Source organism: Phyllopteryx taeniolatus, chromosome 9, assembly GCF_024500385.1.
Source record: "Phyllopteryx taeniolatus isolate TA_2022b chromosome 9, UOR_Ptae_1.2, whole genome shotgun sequence".
Classification (NCBI taxonomy): domain Eukaryota; kingdom Metazoa; phylum Chordata; class Actinopteri; order Syngnathiformes; family Syngnathidae; genus Phyllopteryx; species Phyllopteryx taeniolatus.
Genome location: NC_084510.1, coordinates 12,239,191 through 12,261,150, shown reverse-complemented (window position 1 = coordinate 12,261,150; position 21,960 = coordinate 12,239,191).

The following is a 21,960-nucleotide window of genomic DNA, read 5'->3' as shown; positions in this document are numbered from 1 at the left end:
TTGATATATGATGATGCTTGATTGCTATATTATTTTTCCAGTTCATCAACCATACCTTATTGTTTGTCATCAAGGCGATATGACTCTCACAAAATAACTCCTATACCGCACGATTGGCAATTTATGCAGTGTTATTTTGTGTTAGCAGAAGTAATGGTGCTACGCATTCTATTTGAATGGTTGAGTTTGTGAATTAAAGTTGTATTTTTTTTTTTTTAGTGTATTTGGTTATTATGTGCACAACCAGAGGTGTTAAAGTTCCATTTGAGAGGACTTGTAGAGTTAGTCTATAGGTTGCAGTCAGACATTCTTGGGCTGGATCTGATCTCCACTTCATATATTCAACTGACTGCTTTCCTATTCAACTCAATTTCCCCAAGACAGTTTCCCATCCAATTTTCTCTCCCATCGACTGCTTTTTACCAACCCCCGCCACCAGCATCACTGCAGCTGTCTGTGTTCAGTTTAGATTCAGGGATGGGAAGCTTCATAAACAATTTTCTCTACTTGCTGTTGAGCCACTTTTACCCAGGAACTGTGTGAACGCCATGCCAATTTCCTGAATCCATACTTCACAGCTACAAATTCAAGCCCCCACCTCCCCCTCTTTCTTCCCTCCTCACTCCGTCTGTCCATCGAAACAATGTCCATGTCAGGACAATTATATTCACTTTCTGCCACACACACTAACTTGCTGTGTTTACCACCGAAGGGCTAGTGGCAGCAAAGCAATTTCCTCCTGATGTGACTGCTGTATCTCTCTCTCTCTCTCTCTCTCCCCCTCTCTCTCTCTCTCACTCTCTCCATCACAGTCTCTCATGGCTCCTCGAGCCCTGCAGACATCTGATCTCATAAGCGATATATCTGCTGTTATAGCCACTGGCACCTCCTTGCATCCGGCCACCAACTCTGCCAGCGCTAGTTATTTTTGCTGGAAGGTGGTGGAAACATGACAGCCGTAGCCGCACAAACCGACGGCAGCCATCTCAGCACTCTGGGCCCATTGCACGTTGAGATTATTGCCCAGCCGCAAGCTCTACCTGCTCCACTCTTTCACCACTCTCCATCTCTTTCAACATGTGGCCATCTTTGGTTTCACAAGTCACATGCATTTGCCTTGTCCCTCCACTCCAGGGCTGGTAACAAATAAAGAAACCTCAGTCAAAACTTTATGACGCTGTCCATCATGGCTGTGTCCTGTGTATTCTCTCTGGGTACAAACTGCTCTGTTGGTATTGTGTGCACTTAGAATAGATGGAATAAGACACAATTTAGAAGGAAGAATATTAAAAAGTAAATAGGTTAGATGCTCTGATGTCCCTTTGATGCAGAGAGGCAGTAGTCCATACTGTGGACTCTCCTTCTCACATACCGCAAGGAGCTATAACACAAATCAAAACAAATGTGTTGTACGTAAATTCATACAGTGGGGTGGATTTGCTTTTTACCTTTGAAAAACGTGTATGTGCACGTTTGTGTGTGTATATACAACAATAGATAATTGCTGTGAGAGCTAATGGGGTGGAGAAGGTGTGGCTCAAATGAACGTGGAGTCCATCTTAACAAATGCCAAGTAATCCAAATTATTTGTTCTGCGTTATATTTTGAATGTTCTTAATGAGGGCCCAGTGACAGTGCAGTATCATAACATGCATGTTAACATGCTCCTAAAAACGATGACGTGGATTACCGGGAAACAGTATCAAGTGGCCCTTCAGAAGTTTAACAAAATCACTTAACTGAAGCCATTTGTTTGTCTTTGTAACTAATATTCCCCATCATAGTCAAGTCATACAGGTACAAAAAGAGGTTACTCAAGTCCCTGTTAATAGTGAAATTGCAGTAAATACAACAAAATGTATTGAAAATCTTACCTTTGGTACTGCTTGCCATCACTGGTTCTTGATTGTTCTTTGACTTTTGAACCATAATTTCCTTTAAATTTTAGGTCAAATCTCAAATTGTTAGACTATCAAAACCTTTATATTTTGAGTCAATTGTTTTAGCTGTAAATCAAAATATGATAATATGAACCTTTATATTTACCTGTGGTATGCCCACCTCATGAATGTGTCTAATTATATGATTTTTTTTTTTTTTTGCATTATTCACTGAGAAAATTAGGGAAATGTAAAAATTCTTGCAATGGTAAAAAAGAGCCAAATCCTGGAGCTGCGTCTCATTTCTCTTCTTCCTGGAGGCCGCCATAGAACATTTCTCAGAAATCAGTTAGGTAACAAGAAACAAACATAACCCCCCCTTGATGGAAGTTTGTTCATGTCCATTCAGTTCTTGATGATTTTATATGCAGAGTTGTTGTTCCCGACAAGACTGAATCATGGATCTACACTGAGCTGAGCTGATAAGAGGAAGAGAGGCGGCAGTAACAATCCAATCTCAGCCACTGTGTTCATGTCAGCCGAGTGTTTGCACGCCAAACTTGTGGTCTCCAAATGAATCTGATCTCATCTGACAGCTCCCGAGAATTCTTCATGCTTGGGTCACATGCATTTTCTTCAGGGCTCTCCCAGACGGCACTGAGACTTTCTTGTGATTCGTGCTCTAATCTCCCTCTTTACAGATGTCATATTGAACAGCATACTCAAACACATTTAAGGAAGCTTTTTTAGCATTGCATTTCTTTTACACATTCAAGGTGTACAGCTCTTACCATGAAAGTAAAAACTCAAAATTCCATCAAAACTGCAAATTGGCTAAACCCACCCTCCCCTTTTATAATGTCTGCAATACTAACAAAGCAGATTTATTCTTGCATTTTTGGTACCATATCAGTTCTCAGTGCGCAAGACTCATAGCAGATGTCATATATCAGCATTTTAACCACAAGCTATGCTTTTGGTCTGACAAACCACTCATTGGCCACTTCAATAAGCTCTAATGAGATCCAATAAAAGAACTATTTTAAAAAATATATAACTTTTCAAATCTCTTAATGCTCAGTTTTAACATTTATTATTATAGGTGTGGTTTCCAGTGTTGTAGACTTGCACAGCATCATACTAAAAGTGATTCTGATTTTGCTTCCTCATGTTGTTACACAAGAGAACCAAATTATTAGAAACAGATCTCACTATAACGTACTGGAATTTAAAACCACTTCCTACTACCGCAATAACAAACATCTTGTTAAGTGATGCTACATAAACACACACTATTTCAATATCCTAATACAGTAATTCTCGAAGTGCGGTACATGTACCACTGGTAATATGCAGGGTCCCTCTAGTGGTACGTGTAAGAATCACTGAATTAAATCAACATAATGTTACAGTGGCTTCAACATTTTTGTACATGTACATGTAAGTATTTTTTAAGTACAATTCAGTTATATTTAATTTTTATGTACAATACATTTGCATTTAATCATTTGGAAATGTTTTTTAAACTTTTAAGAACAATTTGTGTTGAACTTTTATGTGCATTACATTTGAATTGAATTATTATTTGAGTAATTTTTATTTTTCTTATATTTATGTACAGTGTTAATTTTTAAACTGTGCGTAATGTCACAGTGGCTAAATATGATTTAGAAATAAATCTTATACCTTGTTTTTGATGAACACCTGGCCCTGCTACGCTACTGTATTTTAATGTTGGTCTCATGGTGCTTGGAGAGCTAAGAATTTTTTAAAGGTGGTACTTGGTGTAAAATGTTTAAGAACCACTGCCCTAATAGATTTATCAATTTATTCTTCATTCATATATGTTCTGTATTTAACCAGCCCCTTATCACATTGCCTCTGAGCTTCTGACAAATGTACCATAGCATCTTCAACAAAACCAAAAGCATCATGACTCAGTTTAGGAAATGGGGCGACTGTTCATTGATGATGTCTTCTCTCCATAATTGCATTCAATCCACACCGAAGTTTATGCGAATTGTCAAGCATAAGAACAGATTCCCAATACAGGAAATGTTTAAATAGGGCATTATAAAGTAATTATCTTGACTTGTAGTGTGTCCTGTCAAACTGAAACCTATAATGAAGTAAGTCTAATGTTTACCACACTTAAAACAACAACTTACAAATCCACTGCTTATGTTATTGGGTGGCGATATTAATATTGATATTTACACTTTTCTGGTGTATACAAGCACTGTAAGTCAAGTTTAGGGGTGAAATTAAACACAAAATTGTGAGAAGTAGCATTTTGTACATATTTTCCAAAGAATTATGTAGGATCTGCCTCTAAGCTGTGTTAAAAGATGTACTATATTGTTGTCTAAAGCAACTATCAAGTTTGATTTATTTTGTCATCACCTTCCTGTTCAAGAAGGTTGGCACTCTAAGTGTGGGGTGGCAGAGCAAAGTGGCCCCTTTCGCTGTCATTTTCGGCTCACTCTATGTGAGAACTTTCAGAAGATGATGATGGAGAAACCATCTCATCACTTTGTCATCGTTTAGATGGAGAAGGGACAGGGCTGCTGACTCCCTGGGGCCCTGCAGAGAGGAAGGCTCTGATACACTTAGCTGGAGCCCTGCTTTAATTGTGCGGAAAATGTGATTTGTGCCCCAGCCTCACTTTCCAAGGTGTTCACAGTCGGGGGTGTTCCAGCCGCATGAATTGGTCTGCTGTGGAGCCATTCAGGGAGTGTATTCGCTTGCCTTCAGTTTGCCTTTTCATACATGCACAGCAAATGTCGACTTATGGAAATGTTAACTTAGGGTCACAAAAATCAACTCATTCTGCACATTACATTCATTACATAAATGCAATTCAACTAAACCACAGGTGTGAAAATCAAGGCCTGGGCACCAGATCTTGACCGCCACATCATTTTTGTGGCCCATTAAAGTTATTCATGTGCATCTAGATTATGTTTCTTGCTAAAATCTGTACCAAAATTGCAAATCGTCTTCACTTTTAAGATATTGACAGCATTTGGTTATCAAAATGCCTTTTTAAAACAAAGTGAACAATAGCTAAACTCCATGTCAAGCCATGTCACTGTACAACTGTCAACTGTAAGTAGAGTATGTATGCATTTGTATGTGTTTGTATGTGTATGTCTTTGAGTCAGCGTAGGATGGGTGGGTCTGTTCTGCTGCTGTCATTTGTTTTATTTTTTGTATTTGTATTTATTTTTGTATTTTATTTTTGGGCATTTTTATGTATGAAAGGTGCTTTACAAATAGTTTAATTTGATTAGAAAATATTTTCAGTGGCTTCTGACTCCAAAACTAGTTATCCATCAATTTGTTGTGTATATGTAATAATATGATGAGGTGAATATACATTTATATAGTTACAGAGTAATAATGCCCCTCATAGAGAAACCACTGCAATGTGACTTTTGATAAAAATGAGTTTGACACCCCAAGCCTTTGAGTCAATACAAGATATAATTTTGTGAATAATATTGCACATTGATGACATCTAAAATTTGAACAAAAGAGTACCACCCACTTAAAGTGGACACATTGTGGAAAGTTGACCTTTTTATTGGCTTGTTTGCATGTGCTTAAACATCAGGTCTAAAATGTAACACCAAATGAATGTATGCTAACCATTCTAACCCCTCCAAGTTTCTCTGCCCATAACTTGGTAACCACGCTAGGCGAAGATCCGCAATCCAAGTAACGCCTGGAGTCCGGGCACTGGACTAAAAATGTCTGTCTTTATGGGGGCTCACTTTTCTCTTCAGAATCTGGGTTCTTTGGGCCATAATCTCCCATGTGTGTAAATTAGAAAAGGTCCACAGCTGCACGCTTTTCTGGCTGTGTGCATCCTCCTGTCCACTTAAATTAGTTATTTACGCACCCACAAGCCAGGTACGTACCCTAGGTGGAGCAAGCCTGTCAAATCTGTCCCTGCACATATCCTCCCATGAACTTAAGCACTTTTCCTCTTCTGCACTCCAGAGGCTGTAGTAAGTCTTACACCCCAAGAAGGTGAAACATCATATTGTACGTTTTGATTCAGTTAACTGTCCGCCTACGGCCCGGTGCTACGGCTGACTCGTGCTGACGGTGCGGGCCCCAACTGGTCCGTGATACTCACCTACTCTCAGGGACTCCTCCACAGCCGTAATTTGTGCCTACCACATTACGTCGACAGCCGAACAGCGACATATTATATCATAATAATTGGTGAAAAATATCGACACCAGCAGACTTTTTTTCACCTGCGAGGAGCTTTTCCACTTCAAACATGCTGCTGTTGGCTTGGAGGTTGTTTTGTTTAAAGCACAGGCCTCCCACTACAGTCATTGTAATGGCACAATAGTGTGTTAGAAATTGAATAATCACATACCGACAAAACAACCACAAAGCTCCAGATGTGTTCCTATGCTTCCAACACTTATTAGGTAGCAGTCGTTTTCTTCATTTGTTTTTCTCTTAGTTTTATTATACAGTGTTTAACTTCTCATTATATTTTATACGAGGCAGTTAGAAATGATAAAATGAAACTTGAACATTGCCTGAACAGTTAATAAGGTTTATGGTTGCAACACCACTGATGAGGTCAACCTCACTTGTCAATCACACTGCTGTGGATGTAATTTTTTTTCTATGGTAATATTATTTGAGAAATTACAACAATTTGGAGGTCAACCAGCATTGGATTATGTTCGACTATAGAGGGTCCCCTGTATTAAATTGTGTTTATTAGTGATGTGGATTAATGAGAGAAGTCCAATGTTGAAAGTAAAAAGTTTACAATATCATGGAGAGAAAAAAATCAGTGGTAAAGAAAAATATTGAAAATAATGGAGGTGGTGGAACGGAAAGCCCACACACCTCCTGAAAACGTCTTCTGTGAGTCAAAAAGAAAATTGTTCAGTGCGAGTGAAGGAGAATGATGAGGGAGAGACATTGACCGAGGATGAGAGGGACACCGAAGCTGGGGCAGGGTGAGGGAATGTATGAGGGAGGAGTGAAAGAGACTGATCGGGAAGAAAAAAGAAAGAAATCCTGAACGTACACCTTCACCTGGATATGGTGCTTGGGAGCATCGCTAAAAAGTGCTGATGTGACTCGAAGAGCGAGAGCTAGTTTCAGAAAAGTGCTTACTGGCCCTTCTCGCAAAGGAAAAAGGCTTGAGGTACATGCCTCACATATCCTCTTTGTTTGGAGACTTTGCAGTGGCTAGCACTTTCCATCCCCCCTATCTGTTCTCTATTTTTTTCATTTTCTTATTCATTCCGTTTGTTCTTATGGCAACGCCTGGCAAGCTACTTTTGGATAAATTTGTTTCAGAATAATCTCAGCCAGTATAGCTTTGCCTAAAGTTGCTTCTCATTTTAACACCACAGAAAATTTGGCTATGAATGGGAGCAAGTGAAAGATTGTCTGCTATAAGAGCCTATAGACAACATGCCTTTTCCTTGCTATTTAGATTTTAAGCATTTGACAAAATTTTGTTCATTGACTATGTGAGTCATTTATCAAAATTAATCATTATTCTTTCGAGTGCACAGGTGAGGGTGTATGCTTCCGATATATGGAAAAGAAAATGTGTTTTTTTTCACATAGATTGCCTTTAGTGTAGCGGTACACTCGCCTGACTTTGGTGCAGGCAGCGTGGGTTCAGTTCCCACTCAGTGACGGTGTGAACGTGAGTGTGAATGGTTGTCCGTGTCTATATGTGCCCTGTGACTGACTGGCGACCAGTTCAGGGTGTAGTCCGCCTTTCGCCTGAAGTCAGCTGGGATAGGCTCCCGCAACCCTAACCAGGATAAGCGGTGTTGAAAATGGATGGATGGATAGATTGCCTTTATTTCAAGAATATCTTTTGCACAATAACGTTTTTTTTGTTTGACTATCCATCCATCCATCCATTTTCCCCACCGATGATCCTCACTAAGATCGCGGGCCGTGGGAGCCCATCCCAGCCAACTTCGGGCACACCCTGAACCGGTCGCCAGCCCATCGCAGGGCACACAGAAACAAACAACCATTCACACCCACGCATGTTTTTGGGATGTGGGAGGAAACAGGAGTGCCAGGAGAAAACCCACGCAGGCACGAGGAGAACATGCAAATTCCACACAGGCGGGGGGCCTGGATTTGAACCCCGGTCCCCAGAACTGTAAGGCAGATGTGCTAACCAATTTTTTCAGCTGGTCGCCACAGAGAGTCACTTGCATCATTTGTTTGGCACAGTATTTTCTTATAGTAAGGGATAACCTTCCCCATACAACACCACTTTTTTTTTATTTATTTTTTTTATTTTATTTGCTATTCGGGCTTTGGACCGTCAGTGGCTCAGCATTAGAGCACTGGCTGCGGATCGAAACCAAAATGTGTGCACGAAAGGCAACAGCCTAAAATGCCGCTCCACATTTCCGTTCTTTGGTAAGACTGGCAGATGAGGCATACACATTTCGAAAATGTCATTGTGAAAAAATACTCCTCGTCCCATTCCGTATGAAAGTGGTAAGTTTTTGTCTTCTACTTGGTCCAGCTCCCCCACTCATTTTTATACCCTTTCTGAATTTTAAGAGAAATCACCGGGAGATAAAAATTGGAGGTAACTCACTGACTAGCTTGTTAGTTTTGACACACTTGGCGCCGTTGTTCGCGCATCTGAAGTTACCTTTTAGCAGCATTGTTTGCGCATGTGCGTGACCTAAGTGTCAGAAAATTCAGATATCATCGATTATATATGTATATCAATCAAGCAACGGGATGGATGACAGGCTGATGTCTTTTTTTTTTATGTCACGCGATGTCATGCGATCTACCAACACTACCTTCACGGTCGACTGGTCGATTGCGATCGACGCATTGAGCACCCCTGGTCTAGAGGAAGAAGAGATCATCTGCAGAAGAAAGCGAGAGCTGGTGACACTTTTTAAATTTATTTCAAATTCCTGCATATTAAAATAATGCTATACATCAAAGACCCCATATCTTTTAGTTGTATGCTGTATGTAATCTTCCCAAACAAATCTCCACAGTGACCTTCAGGTAAGCGAGATACACAAAGTGAATAAAAGTTTACTTCTCAGAATGACACTCAAGAATAACTCCCATATTGTTTAACCCTGAACATCGATACATTTGTACTCCTTTTTAATTTATATTTAAGATAATCAATATTTTGTGCTCAAAAGATGTTTGAGCTTCATTTTATTTTTGGGCAAAATCCTAGATTTATTTATTTTTTAATTAATTTTTGGGAACTCACTTCAGTTATACAGTGGATACGGAAAGTATTCAAACCCCCTTAAATTGTTCACTCTTTATTATATTGCAGCCACTTAATGAAGCCCTATGGGGGGCACAAGCCAGTGCGAACTGTAGGCCGGTCCCAAGCCCAGATAAATGCACAGGGTTGAGTCAGGAAGGGCATCCGGCTTAAAACTTTGCCAAACAAATATGAGCACTTTTTATTGCAGCCATTTGCTAAAATCATTTAAGTTCATTCTTTCCTCATTAATTTACACACAGCACCCCATATTGACAGAAAAAAAACTGAATTGTTGTTGAAATTTTTGCAGATCCACCCATCCATCCATCCATCCATTTTCTTTTCCGCTTATCCTCACTCGGGTCGCAGGCTGCTGGAACCTATCTCAGCTATCTTCAGGCGGGAGGCGGGGTACACTCTGAACCGGTCACCAGCCCATCACAGGGCACATAGAAACAAACAACCATTCACACTCACATTCACACCTACGGGCAATTTGGAGTCTTCAATCAACCTACCACGCATGTTTTTGGGATGTGGGAGGAAACTGGAGTGCCCGGAGAAAACCCACACAGGCACGGGGAGAACATGCAAACTCCACACAGGCAGGGCCGGGATTTGAAACCCGGTCCCCAGAACTGTGAGGCAGATGTGCTAACCAGTCGTTCACCGTGCCGGCGAAGTTTTTGCAGATTTATTAAAAAAAATTATAATAATAAATAAATCAAATAGCCATAAGTATTCAGACTCTTTTCTCAGTATTAAGTAGAAGCACCCTTTTTCACATCTGGATTTGGGGATCCTCTACTATTCCTCCTTGCAGATCCTCTCCAGTTCTGTCAGGTTGGATGGTGAAGGTTGGTGGACAGCCATTTTCAGGTCTCTCCAGAGATGCTCAATTGGGTTTAAGTCAGGGCTCTGGCTGGGCCATTCAAGACCAGTCACGGAGTTGTTCTGAAGCCACTCCTTCATTATTTTAGCTCTGGTCGTTGTCTTGTTGGAAGGTGAACCTTCAGCCCAGTCTGAGGTCCTGAGCACTCTGGAGAAGGTTTTCATCCAGGATATCCCTATACTTGGCCACATTCGTCTTTCCTTCGATTGCAACCAGTCTTCCTGTCCCTGAAGTTGAAAAACACCTCCACAGCATGATGCTGCCACCACCATGCTTCACTGTTGGGACTGTATTGGACAGATGATGAGCAGTGCCTGGTTTTCTACACACATACCGCTTAGAATTAAGGTAAAAAAGTTCTATCTTTGTCTCATCAGACCAAACTCTATGCAGGCTTTAATGTGTCTTGCACTGAGGAGAGGCTTCCTTCGGGCCACTCTGCCATATAGCCCCGACTGGTGGAGGGCTGCAGTGATGGTTGACTTTCTAGAACTTTCTCCCATCTTCCGACTGCATCTCTGGAGCTCAGCCACAGTGATCTTTGGGTTCTTCTTTACCTCTCTCACCAAGGCTCTTCTCCCCCGATTGCTCAGTTTTGCTGGACGGCCAGCTTTAGGAAGGGTTCTGGTCGTCCCAAACGTACTCCATTTAAGGATTATGAAGGCCACTGTGCTTTTAGGAACCTTAAGTGCAGCAGAACGTTTTTTGTAACCTTGGCCAGATCTGGGCCTTGCCACAATTCTGTCTCTGAGCTCTTCAGGAAGTTCCTTTGACCTCATGATTCTCATTTGCTCTGACATGCACTGTGAGCTGTAAAGTCTTATATAGACAGGTGTGTGGCTTTCCTAATCAATTCCAATCAGTATAATCAAACACAGCTGGACTCCAATGAAGGTGTAGAACCATCTCAAGGATGATCAGAAGAAATGGACAGCACCCAAGTTAAATATATGAGTGTCACAGCAAAGGGTCTGAATACTTATGGCTGTGTGATATTCAGTTTTTGTTTTCTAATAAATCTGCAAAGATTTCAACAATTCCGATTTTTTTTCAGTCATTATCGGGTTCTGTGTGTACATTAATGAGGAAAGAAATGAACTTAAATGATTTTAGCATATGGCTGCAATATAACAAAAAGTAAATAAAATTAAGGGGGTCTGAATACTTTCCGTACCCACGGTATATTTATTTATTTTTAAATATATATCTCATAAATGTATAATAATGACACGTTTATGAGCCCGAGTTTAGTTGAAAATGCAAAGGGTGTGTCATCTTTAGTGTGCATTGGGGGAATAAGTGTTTCTTTTGCGTAATAGACGTCACACAAGATAAAAGTACAAGGGATTTATATAATCTCAAGGTTTGTCTTTCCATTTCAACCCCCTCTGGTTTTATAATCAGTCTTTCTAAACCGTTTTAATCTGTTAATTCACTTGTATTGCTCAAATGACTGGCTCTTTCTTTCCACCAGCAGCACTTTGTATCTTCTAATCCTCTAAACTGCAGGAGATTTCCTGACCGGTAGCAACCCTTGCAGAACATTAAGAGACATAACCAAAATATATGTTCAAGAGGATAACAGCTCTTAGTGGAGGGAACATTAAAATGGCTTTGTTTCCAGCAGTCAGCATATCTCCCACAGTGATTCAGAGAGTATTTAATCTTATTCTTTTTGAGTCTACACGTCGTGTCTGTAGCGATAATGGGGGATATTTTTCCATCAACTCAGTGTGGTCAGTAAGCAAAATTCATTTTAGTGAAAATGTTATATCTAAAGTAAGCAGAGATTCAATTGGATGAGGTTGTAGTATTGGTTTTAAAAACATGGGTTTCAAAAGGTTCAAGTGAAAAGTGTTTTTCTTCCTAAAGAACTGAAGCCTAAAATCTGCTGAGCAAAATCATCTGGTGTTTAAAAAAAAAAAAAGAAATCTTTTACGAAAACTTCGGCAGCACGGTGGAAGACTGGTTAGCACATCTGCCTCACAGATACCCTGCCTCACAGTTCTGAGGACCCGGTTTCAAATCCAGCCTCAACTGCTTGCGTGGATTTTTTTCCAGGAACTCCTGTTTCCTCCCACATCCCAAAAACATGGATGGTAAGTTAATTGAAGATGCTAAATTGCACGTAGGTGTGAATGTGAGTGCGAATGATTGTTTGTCTATATGTGCCCTGTGATTGGCTGGCGACCAGTTCAGGGTGTACCCTGCCTCTTGCCCAGCGTCAGCTGGGATAGGCTCCTGCTGGTGACCCGAGTGAGGATAAGCAATATGGTAAATGGATGGATGGATGGTTTCAACTTCATTACATGACACTTGTTTATATATCGGGTAGTAGTTTCTATTCATTTAGAATTATGTCTCCAGTCAATTCTTGACTGTAAACCCAATACCCACTTTGGTTCTACTTGCTATTAACTTCTTCGTAAAGACGTACGCCAGTTGATGTTTTCTTCTGGCCACAGTTGTCATTCAGCAACACCTTGCCTTAATTTTGGAACCACTAGGGATGCTGATCGACTGATTTGTTTGGATTTTGTTCCCCCTTTGAAAAATAGTGGAAATAGAAATAATCTACACTTGTAGACAGCCTCTACAACATTTATTAATTTTACAGGCAATGTTGTAAGTAATACTTTAACATTCTAAAATAAATTGTTTATTTATTGCTAGGATGGCAAGTAGCCTCATAAAAGGACTTTACACATCTCCCTCTCCATTGTAAATTCTGCTTTTTAATTTTTTATTACTGACCTATAATTGTTGGCTATGTTATGCTGAGCAGCCAGGACTGGGACACAGATTCTGCTTTCCCACTTTGTGAAAAGGTCCATTTCCAGTCATCACCATGCAATGGTTCAGGCTCTGGATTTTTGCATAACTTTTGAACTGTATTTGTCTCAGGCTTTGGTCAGATTCTGAATTGTTCCACTGTTGAAAGATTCAACTATTTCAACGTAGCAAATGCTTATTCTAAGATATTCACATCACTTGATCCCCTTTTTCCTGAGCTTGACTATGCGAATTTGACTATTTCAATACTAATTTACTGTAAGATATATTGCCCAAAATATAGTGTGGCATTTATCCTCTTCAAGCAATGCGTCCAGTTTCATTGAACTCAGACTTCATCCGTGTAGCAGCGGTTATTGAATGTGTGCATGCGTCCATGTTAACCTAAAATCATGAATAAAATAAACTTGCAATCTCTCAAAAACTAGTATGTTAACACTAACAGCACCATTAGGTCCCCTTACTTGATCGCCATCCATATTTATTAATTCAAAAAATGTCATAAAATAATATTATTGCCTCCTCAAAGATATTTTAACACCCATCGTTTGTCATCACTGCCACAAGAACTATCCAGATATCTTTTTAAACTCTCCCAATTTTGTTACAAAAAACCAAATAGCCACAGAGATCTCACATCTGCTATCTCACTCCAAAATAGCATCCACGTTTTATCTAACCTAGAAAGAGGAAAAACAAAAATGTTTCATTGCCTCTGTCTGACAGGCAAAATAAATTGTACTTACAAGAGCCAAATTATATTGTTTAACCTCAAAATGATTGGCCTGGGCCCCTTTCCCTGGGCGTGATCCGCTCGGTGATGTATTGCTTTAGTTTATTCCAGCACTGCAAATCCCACAGTATTCTGCAGGCCCTTGGGAGCCAGGCTGAGGAGTGGGATGTGTGCACCGTGATGGAGCCGGAGGCTAATGTTTTATAAGCCCCTATTTCTGTACTCCACTTTAATTTGGAAATATGAAGCTGGGCCTGTTCAAAGAAGAGATTATTAGATGCTGCTAATCTCCTTGTATACAGCAGCCTTTCTCTCCAACCTTCATTTTCAATCCCAATCACAATGAGGGGGAGGGTGTGAAAAACAATGAAGAGGCAGAAGTGGGGGAGAGGGAAAAGAAAAAAAATCTTGTTTGTTGTCCCATGTTGTGAGCATGTAATAAGGCTCAAAATGTCACTGGTTCAAATAGTCGGCCTCTGGCAGTGGGGCATTTTGGGATTTGTATAATGGTATGTGCGCAATGATGAGATTTGCAGCATAATTTTGGGAGATTGGGAAAGCAGGAAGTCCCCTGGGGATTTGTATGGTGGATACAATTGAAAACAGCTGTCACTGTCAAACACAGTTTTCTGACTTGTTAAAACAGTTACAATTGTTGTGAAAGTACAATAGCTTTGATATAGCATTTAAAATAAAAGTTTTTTAAATAGGCGGCACAGTGGACGACTGGTTAGCACATCTGCCTCACAGTTCTGAGGACTGGGGCTCAAATCCCGGCCTCGCCTGTGTGGAGTTTGCATGTTCTCTCCGTGCCTGCATGGGTTTTCTCCTCCCACATCCCAAAAACATGCATGGAGACTCTAAATTGCCTGTAGGTGTGAATGTGAGTGGGAATGGTTGTTCGTTTATATGTGCCCTGCGATTGGCTGGCGACCAGATCAGGGTCTACCTCGCCTCTCACCCGAAGATAGCTGGGATAGGTTCCAGCACGACCGCGACCCTATTGAGGACAGAAAATGAAAGGATGGATGGTTTTTAAATAGTCGATAAATTGGTCATATAATTTGTTTGTTTCAAAGACAGTAATACGATTCCAAACCTCATTTGATAAGAATGCCAAAAATGACCAACTGCTTGCCAAATAGTTAGGCCACATTAAGCTATGACTCCTTGAAAGTTATAAAGGCTGGAAACTCATAAAACAATGTTAAATTGTGTTTTACAATAAAGATTCCCTATTGCCAGCCAGGTATAAATGTTCGCAGAGACAATAGACAAATATTTTTAAAGAAAAAAACCAAAAAAATTGTGAACAACAAATAAAAGCATAAGAATATGACAACATCCTATTGGAGTTAAATTTGATCTCGATGTGGACTCTGAGAAAGGAGCATTACGTGTAACAAATAGGGCAGGACAGAGTAGGACAGCATGGGACAGAGCAGAGGCAGTGCAGTGTTACCTGCATATGTTTGGTGGAAGAGGCTATACACTGCCAATCACCCCTGTAAAGGATTGAAGTGCAAATGAGAGGACAGTCCAAGAACATTGTCATGCCAGACTTCTGGTTTGGGTATGGGATGAGACTCTATTGTCTGTGTACACCACACACTATGAGCAGCAAAAACACTTTTTTCACGTGTGAGTTCTCTCACATTAAAAAAAAACAAAAACAAAAATGTTATAAATCTTTGTGTACTGTACCAGACATTCTCTGAGGAGCTTTCCAGGAAAGTGAAATATTACTAACAACCCCAGCTCCCTGCATCCCTGCTCTTCTAATCAAACAAGATTTCACTTCTGTGTGGCTCCATGAGAAGGTTGAGAGGTTTAGTTTTGTGCATGTGGCAAGGGAAGATGGGGGTTGGTGGGCAGCATGTGTGCAAAAGCACGATTGATGCTTTGAGTAGCAACAGAATACAAATGAAGGATTTGTCAAACTGCAATATTTTGCTCCCAATAGATTACCATGCACCGAGGTAATTATGCACGCAGTTGATTGAATGCAGTCAAAACAAGGCAAATGTGTAAACTTGCTGCTGCTGCTGTTGCTGCTTTTGATTTTAATAGAAATTGAGCATGTAACACTGACATGCATATGTACAAGTACAAACATGCACATGAAGCCGTGTAAAGAAAATACCTACTGTGTACATGAACAAATATGGGTTGACAACAAAACAATCCCCTTTTATAGACTATTATAAACACTGATATGTATATATAAATCACAACTCTTATCTCTCAGGCTCTGTAAACATGGAAAACTGCAACGTTGGAAGAGCTACTCGGGTTCACCAGAAGTCAAAACCAATTGTGGATGGTGGTGTGATATATTCAGCGAAGCCTCTGTAAGGGCTCAATCATTCCCTGTGGGGGACCAATAGCCCATTCGGTAGCTGTCTTTATTGTGTTCACACATTTTGATTGTTTCATTTTATCATTATTCCTGCAGAATTAAACACAGCATGAAATAAATGCCACTGGCATTTCTATTATGTGTTATTGTCACAATGCAGCACACACTTGCAATCTTCATCGACATATTTTTTTTCATTCAATTTCATTATTGGTGTGTTCAATGCTTTTTCTCTAAGACTATCCATCCATCCATCCATTTTCTGAGCCGCTTCTCCTCACTCGGGTCGCGAGCGTGCTGGAGCCTATCCCAGCTATCATCGGGCAGGCGGCGGGGTACACCCTGAACTGGTTGCCAGCCAATCGCAGGGCACATGCAAACAAACAACCATTCGCACTCACATCCACACCTAGGGGCAATTTAGAGTCCCCAATTAATGCATGTTTTTGGGATGTGGGAGGAAACCGGAGTGCCCGGAGAAAACTCATGCAGGCACGGGGAGAACATGCAACCCCGGTCCTCAGAACTGTGAGGCTGACGCTCTAACCAGTCGTCCACCGTGCCGCCTCTCTAAGACTAGGTTTTTCAATTTGTTGTAGTGTATATTGTTCAATCTCAAGTGAGACTGATGTCTGCAGCAATAAAAATACAGAAGTTGTAAAAGGAAATGTCAATACAATATATGTGCGGTCTGTTTAAACAATATATATTCCTTGAAATGTGTTCAGTTTGAATATTCTCAAAAAACAGTGCACAATATATGTAATGTAAGGCAAGTTTTGACTATCTAAAAGTAAGAAATATGTGGGGAGTTTTGGTTCACTTGGGGGCAGGCCCTTTATTCAAATTATAAGCAAAATCAGAAGTTCCATAATGTATTCATGTCTTATTTGAATGTCAGATCACATGTGACATTTCGCTTCCTATTCCTCCCAAACAAATCCACATTATGTATGTGTTATCAGACTTACTTGGCGAAAATTGCCTTTGTGTTACCCTTTACACAAGAATGTGTCGGGAGACTAGTCCAGTCTGACTTTTGTGGAGTACAAGAACTTGTTGACTGTGAAGGTGTGTTGCATTAGCCAATGTCTTCTCACAGTAATGTATTGGGGGACTATTCATCCATTTTCTACAGTGCTGGTCCTCATTGAGCTGGAGCCTATTCCAGGTGAGATTGGGTGAGTTGTGAAGTACACCCTAGACTGGTCGCAAGTCAATTGCAGGGCACATTCAGCCAAACAACCATTCACACTCTCATTCACAATGGGCCTCATAAGGGCCAGATTTTTTGGGGGGGGGAAATTGCAGGGGGAATTCACCTTCAACACATTTATATTAAAATTAAATGAGAATGAAATTCATATAAACAATTAAATAAAACAAGAGGAGCAAGGTACAGTACATATTTTATTTTATTTTTGTCAATGTCTTTATGTCTCAAAAGTGTTCTCTGTCAATTGACTGTCTGTTGTCGTACTAGAGCGGCTCCAACTACCGGAGACAAATTCCTTGTGTGTTTTTTGGACAGACTTGGCAAATAAAGATGATTCTGATTCTGATTCTGATATAAAGTACAGTACAGAACAGGGGATTGTCCTGTTCGGCTGTTAGGTCAAGCAGAATGGAAAATCTGTATCCCTTTCATGCCGGAACCGTTTTACTGTGTCAGTGGAGTTGTTAAGCTTCTGCTGTGGTATTATAATTGAGGTTTATTGAGAATCAGACTTGATCAGTCGAACAGAACAAAGTTTCTTGAAGGGAGAGAGAAACAAAGACAAAAGAAAAAGCACTAATTGTAAACAGGAGAGAAGTAAATCATTACATTATCTACAACAATGAAACATTAAATATGAATGTTGCATGGGGCATCTCTGATGGTGTAGTGGTACACTCGCCTGACTTTGGTGCAGGCAGCGTGGGTTCAGTTCCCACTCAGTGACGGTGCGAATGTGAGTGCGAATGGTCGTCCGTGTCTATATGTGCCCTGCGACTGACTGGCGACCAGTTCAGGGTGTAGTCCGCCTTTCGCCCGAAGTCAGCTGGGATAGGCTCCAGCGTCCCGCGACCCTAACCAGGATAAGCGGTGTTGAAAATGGATGGATGGATGTTGCATGGGGCTGTAGTGTTACACCCTGTGAGGGAAGGACAGGACAAGATAGAACAGGACAAGGACAGGAGAAGAAGCATGCAGGACAAGGGTCGTGAACCCACCTGCGCAACTGAAGTGTGGTGGCATTATGTGAATTATAAAAGTCTACAGGACGAGAGTATAAGTGAGGGGATACACACGCGATGTGCATATTCATGAGTTATTTGTCGCAGTAAGTATGTGAACCCACAAGAGTCCTAGGGGTGTGTGTCTGCGGATAGGTGCAAGTAAATTGATACCGTTTTACATGCACAAAGACTGACAGAAGTGTCCTGTAATTGCTGGAGCCGCACCGCGGCGGTTGAGGACCCCACCCAATCAATCGAGGGGTACTTTGAAAATCATCTCACCTCGAGGCTCTCTTTCTCCCGTTTTCCCGACAATGTGCAGAGCGAAACATTCATAGTAGGGTCGGGAATCTCTGGCATGAGGGCGAGTCGCAATTTGATTCAAAAACGATATCTTTACGGGCGGAACGATTCGATACTATTCGATTCAGTAAGGGAGCGATACGATTCTCGATTTGATTTGGTGCAGAAAAAATGTGGTAGTTAACATTTGCACATGTGCTAATCATAGAGAACCTTGACTTGACTTAACCCAATTCTGTAAAATGACATTTGTCTAACCCTATTTTCAAACATGTAAAAGACCACTTAACCGTGAAAAAAAAAAATTATTTATTGACACAGTATATTCTATCCATCCATTTTCTGAGCCGCTTCTCCTCACTATGGTCGCGGGCGTGCTGGAGCCTATCCCAGCTTTCATCGGCCAGAAGGCGGGGTACACCCTGAAATGGTTGCTAGCCAATCGCAGGGCACATACAAAAAAAACAACCATTCACACTCACAGTCACACCTATGGGCAATTTAGAGTCTCCAATTAATGCATGTTTTTGGGATGTAGGAGGAAATCGGAGTGCCCGGAGAAAACCCACGCAGGCACGGGGAGAACATGCAACCTCCACACAGGCGGGGCCGGGGAGTGAACCCCGGTCCTCAGAACTTTGAGGCTGACGCTCTAACCAGTCGTCCACTGTGCCGCCACACAGTATATTCTTTTCCATCCATCCATCCATTTTCTGAGCCGCTTCTCCTCACTAGGGTCGCGGGCGTGCTGGAGCTTATCCCAGCTGTCATCGGGCAGGAGGCGGGGTGCACCCTGAACTGGTTGCCAGCCAATCGCAGGGCACATACAAACAAACAACCATTCGCACTCACATTCACACCTACGGGCAATTTAGAGTCTCCAATTAATGCATGTTTTTGGGATGTGGGAGGAAACCGGAATGCCCGGAGAAAATCCACGCAGGCACGGGGAGAACATGCAAACTCCACACAGGCGAGGCCGGGGATTGAACCCCGGACCTCAGAACTGTGAGGCTGACGCTCTAACCAGTCGTCCACCGTGCCGCCGTATATTCTTTCTTCTTTTTTTTGTTTTTTTTTGGCTGCTTGCTGAGTGCTGACTGACTTTTTTAATTTTTAAGTCGTGATGACTAGTTTAGTTAAAATGCCGATTGTTGTGTCAGTTTCGGGACATACCGGCTTTGTGTCCTCTCAGTAGTTTATTTTTTGGGTCGCACAGTATCAACACGATTGATAAGTGGACAGCAAGGCCTCGAGAAGAAGCATTAGTTTGCTGAGTTACAGCCCAAGGAAATTACCGAGCTGTACCTACCATTGCCATGTTGTCTGCATGTTTATAATCTGCAGCGCACATTTCATGACGTTGCATTCAATGTTTACAACCCCTGGGGGAACGCTACTTTGCTATCCCTGTGACCACTTAACTACTGAAAAGCTATTTGAGGTTGAAATAGTGACGCTACGGAGAAATGTAGTTAAACTATGTAAAGAATAAAAATGTATAAAGCACATTGGTACTTTGTCTTTCTCTAGCCTTGCATTCTTCATCCATGGCCTATCTGCAATGAAAATGATGTTATTGCCATAATTTCTAAGCATCAGTTTTCTGAAGAAATCCTACCACGTTCTTGTGAGAACAGCTACCTCTCATTGCACTAATTTTCCATCCATTATCGTAATGATGAAATTAGATGCAATTTAATCACAGTTGGCTTGTAGACAATACTGAGTACAACTATTTATTGGAATTATTGGAAAGAAATCTCTCCAGGTTCAGTTAAACCTTCCTCAACCGACCTCAGCCATCCAGGAGAAGCTGATGTGGTCAGACAGTTTCTGTGTCCTTGCTCTGCAAAGGTTATCTTTGAATCAGATAGGATGGTGAGTGGCAGTACAGAATCACTTTTGTGGTTACTGCATCACCCATGTACGGTGTATGCCACCTGCTCCCAGAGGAGTGTGTGTGTTTACGTGTGTGTGTGTGTGTGTGTGTGTGCGCGCATGTGTGCACAGAATTGGAGCAGGTGGTAGTCCGTCTATAGGAAACGTCCACAACAATCAGTAGACATCCCCTCAACCTTGGGATCTAGGTTCCCGCCCAAGCCTCAGTCACATTGTTTACAAAGTGAAAGAGACACACAGACAGAAGCTGTTATCCAATCTTATTTACTTTCCAACTTCGCAACACACTCAGTTTGCTTACCTTTCTTTTTTTCTCCTTGTTTTTAAGAAAAGCACCAGTGATCCATGACTTATGATACACTGACCGTACTTCATTACAATTCTGGTACATATAATATTTAGAAAGATTATGTCTCGTACTGGTCACTGATGGTGTGGTGGTGCACTCGCCTGACATTGGTGCGGGCAGCGTGAGTTCAGTTCCCACTCAGTGACGGTGCGAATGTTAGTCTGTGACTATATGTCCCCTGTGACAGTCTGGCGACCAGTTCAGGGTGCAGTCCGCCTTTTGCCCGAAGTCTGCTGGGATAGTCTCCAGCGCCCCGTGACCCTAACCAGGATAAGCGGTGTTGAAAATGGATGGATGGATGTCTTGTACTATATGTTGAACATGAACACCTGGAAAGATACCTTTTGCTGTAATTTAAATTTCAATGACCACACTGTATACGCGTTTAGGAGTTGTTACAAGCAGCCCTTGATAATAATTTTTTGTATGAATACTTTCTTTTCTAAATATAAATGCCCCAACCTACTTATTGTTTCCTGTTTGTGTCCTTCACAGTGCATATAACAGCTCTCTCTGGTGAGTTCCACTGTAGCCATAAAAGAATTTCCTCTTTTTCATGTTCTTTTTAAGTTGTTTTATTTCTGTTTCTTTTGGTGTCTACAAACCGACCTGTGCTGCTTTTGCATTTTCTTTTGTCTTATATAGCTGGTAATCTTACATCATACTTCCCTTCACACTCATAAACTCGCATCTCCTGATGTCCTAATATGAACTCAATTAAGCTTGGGGAGTCTTCCAAACAGTGCTTTATTTGAAAAATCCATCATGACATTTCCAGGTTTCAATGAGTCAGAATAATTCAAAAAAGAAAACATTTTTAGTATGCATCAACAAATGACTTTCCAATTTCACTTTCAACCTAAGTTAATTTTAAACTATAGAAAAGTTGCAAATCTATTAGTCAGACAGGATCCAATGCAATTAATTAGCTGACTGAATTGTGAGAGTGTGAGACTACTCCTCATATTGCCTCTGTCCCTTCTTCACAAAACATGCATGGTAGGTTAACGACATTCAAGGTCCTGGAAGTGCAGAAGGTCCCGTATTAATTCTCAAGTAGTTTGTTGCCTATTGATCTGCCTATTAGCTGAGACATTAGCTTAACATGCTAATTCTAACTTGCTAATGATAGCTCATCCATGCTAATTATCATGTGGCTTTTACATGTGATAGGCTAAAGCTAAAATTGCACCCGTCACTTAGCTTAGCATATGCTTCAGCCATGTGGTTATTTTGTTTGATACAGTAAA